Below are 3,416 nucleotides of genomic sequence, written 5' to 3' on the forward strand. Positions count from 1 at the left end.
ATATATTTTCAGAAGATTTATAAAATTTTATAAGTGCTGTAATTTTAGAAAATATGTATTTTAAGGGTTTTAAATAATTTTTAATCACTAGAATAGTTGTACTATACTAGGGATTAAAAATAACGAAAGTTTAATACGTCAAAATGATTTTAAAACACGTTTAAGGGGGTTTTGATCATTTTAAAGTTGCTGTAAATTTTTAGTTCGAAGTATTTATTTTATTATTTTATTTTCTAGGCGGAGATTTCGTAGTAGGAGACTTTTAGAGCGTAAAAGTGGCCTACAGATTTGTTTATACAAGGTACGTACATTGTCTATGTGCTATATGATTTAGAAACATGCTTTAAGGATGTTTTATTTATTAGTATCATGTATAGGACTCTATTTGTTCATATATATGATTACTGGAATTGTTTTACATATTATTTGCCTGTGTGCTACATGTAAACTAGAAGTATTTATGAGTATTAATGTTTGTATGGAAGTTTGATGCAAGCAGATAAGTCCAATTTATTTATTAATTCGTGAGTGAATTAATGTAAGTAAGATTGAATCATGTTTTACATGGATTCTTGAGTATTATTTATTTATCTTATAAGAACCGTGGATCTTATTTGGTAAGTACAAGTTATACCTATATATATAAAGGTAAAGTTTATTGTTGATTGAGTTCAACAAGCAAGTTAGTAAAGTATAAAAGAAGTTAAAGGAGTCTTGATTGATGAGTTGTGATCACTTGTTAATCTAAAGATAAAAAGAGTTTCTGTTATGATTGTGTGATTATTTAGTTATGTGTTATTTGCTTGGTTGGTGTCAACACAAGTATTAAAATATATTCAACGTGAAGTGAAACGAGAATAGGTTATAGGCTTTAGACTGGTGCACGTCTAGAGTTGGACACTAAGGGTTGGAGTACATGGTGGTAGCCCATGGCTTTCTAGGATTGGATTGATCACCTTTCCTCATTAGTTTAAAGGTTCCTCGATATCGCAGGTCAATTTTGGAATATGTGGTAGCTCCCATATTTCCTATTTTCTGGTATAGACAACTCGTCCAATAACTATTCCATTTAAAGAAAGAAATAAAATTTAGAGTCTAGTTCAGTAAGAGTCGTCTACAGATTATTATATGTTTTATTATTATTTATTCCTGCAAGTTATATTTTGTAGTATCATGTTTAGGATTATGTATGTCTGATATGTAGTACTCAGCTTTGCTGATTACGTGCTTGTCTTGTTTGTGATCATGGCTTTGCCTATTGATCCTGTGGTGATCCTTCGGGGGAGTAGAGTTGAGACGGCATTGACATTACAGGTTCGAAGATGCATATCATTGGGGAATCTGGAATGGAGAGACTCTTGTATTATTAGAACCATTTAAGTTGTTTTCATAGGAGCTTATGTTTTCAGACAATAGTTTTAGGTTGGTGTGTTTAGTTTGACCATTGTTTTTGGTTTCATAAGTTTTAATAAAGTTGATTTTTAATAAGTTGTTTTCCCCTGCAAAATTCTGAGTAAGCCGAAACGTTATCACACGGGCGATAATGCCTGGGTAATTCTCTAAGGTTTTATTATTAAATGTATTTTATAGAAGGAGAGAATTATCGGGGTGTTACACTAGGGATAGGTTGGGCTTAACTCCATTGTCGACAGGAAATGCTCGTTGCTCAGATCATCCGCGGCAGGATTCTAGAACAGAGGAAATTGGTTTTTGTCACCCCTCTCGAGGACGGTAAGACATTGACAGTAAATGGCCACCCTAGCCTCGTCCTCCGTCATTCGAGGCCCAAATCTGTTCAACCACAAGTTAGGGCCCTCGAGTAAAGGGGCATAGTCCCGACGACCTTGTAGGGGTAGCGAACCTGGAAGCTCCACCAACCTTCTCCATTCGAGGTTAAGGACATGATGACAAGCTTCATCATGTTCCTCCAAAGGACTAAAGAAGGCCGAAGGTCCATCATCTTGCAAATAGCCAGGAACCCCACCATCGAGCCCACGCTATTAGGCATGAGCTGACATAGAGCCAGACCATAAGAGGACAACACTTCGACTATAAAAGGGTCTAGGGGAAATCTCAACCCTAACTCGAGATGCGCCTTGTATATCGCAATGCAACCCGTCGGTGGGGTGCAGACCATCTCGGTAGGCTACGAAATATAGAGAGCATAAGGATGTCTGATGAAGAAAGAGCTCTCGAGGAATCGAAGATTCTCCGATATAAAGTCCATAAACGACCCTCGATTGTGGAAGTGGGCTATTCCCCGGGGCAGGCAACCGCTTCCTCACTTCCACCGCTCGTGCTCACGGTAAGAGAGTTAGTCTCACTGCTTCCCTCCATCACTCGAACAACCTGGTTATTGAGAAGGTCATCTAAGTAAATCCTACGGCCCGGGATCGAGCAATGGTAACAGAGTGGGGGGGGGGGGTTGTCTAACTCTCCCTCCCCATCAGAAAGTATGGATACACCGTCACTCGAGTAAGGTAGGGCATCGAGATACTGAGTAGGATCTAGGCACTCGAAAGCCGCAGACATCACAAGAACCCCTCCAATTAAGATCTTGTCGAACAAAGGTTCCACTAAGGGAGGTGGGGTCCCCGAGCTAGAGGAGGTTCCCCCCAAATCCATCGATGGGGAGCTCCACTCAGTGCAATCCATAAGGAAGGAAAAGAAAGAAATAAGGGGAGAGAGATCGTACCTCGTATAAAAGGATTAGAGATTCGTCCGCAACTCGAAGAAAAGCAACCGACCTTCAGGGCTCTCGAGATCGTATGAAAAGAAGGGCGAAATCTCAAAAGGATCAGAGCATACAATGAGACAAAATAAACAAAATAAAGTACTTGCCCTCGTTTATATAGACTACCTGAAAAGGACGGTTGGTATCCTGAAGGTCTCAGGGACACCTTAAAATGCCAAATACTTGGGCCTCTTAAAAAGCCCAACAGCGCCAGCTTCTTGGCCCAGTCTTCCCTAGCTCCTCGAGGCTTGACTGGAATTTAGCTAACCCCAGCATAGGCGCCCAGCTGCGCCACCACGAAAACCTCCTAGCCGGAGCTCTAACTCCCCCGGTAATCAGCGCCAGGATGGAGGACAAAGGCCTACCTATAGGCACCTAACCCCGATCGAGTGAGGGATATCTCGGCCATCGTCGTCGCTGGGATCGGCACCCGTCAAGCGCTACGGTGTCATACCCCTCGAGTGAACCAGAGACGCCTGGGTAACCTCGAGCGAGGTTGCTTCCCCGAGTTATGAGGCTCACTAGCCTTCGGATAACCTCATGCGAGGTGTTTGAACTTCCTCGAGTTACCTGGGGCTCATTGGCCCCTGAGTAACCTCGAGCGAGAGAAGATGACTTCCTCGAGTCACCTAGGGCTCATTTACCCTTGGTTACCTCGAGCGAGGTAACATGACTCCCTCGA

The 3,416-nt window shown here is 41.8% G+C and overlaps 1 long non-coding RNA gene across 1 annotated transcript; it reads left to right on the forward strand.

Annotated features, from left to right (window-relative positions):
• Nucleotides 1-235: 235 nt before the first annotated feature.
• Nucleotides 236-1,488, forward strand: LOC130590002 (uncharacterized). The gene is made up of 2 exons (XR_008967570.1): nucleotides 236-301; nucleotides 1,290-1,488. It is a non-coding gene; the product is annotated as an uncharacterized LOC130590002 (long non-coding RNA).
• Nucleotides 1,489-3,416: the final 1,928 nt, after the last annotated feature.

Source organism: Beta vulgaris, chromosome 9 (genome assembly GCF_026745355.1).
Source record: "Beta vulgaris subsp. vulgaris cultivar EL10 chromosome 9, EL10.2, whole genome shotgun sequence".
Lineage (NCBI taxonomy): Eukaryota > Viridiplantae > Streptophyta > Magnoliopsida > Caryophyllales > Amaranthaceae > Beta > Beta vulgaris.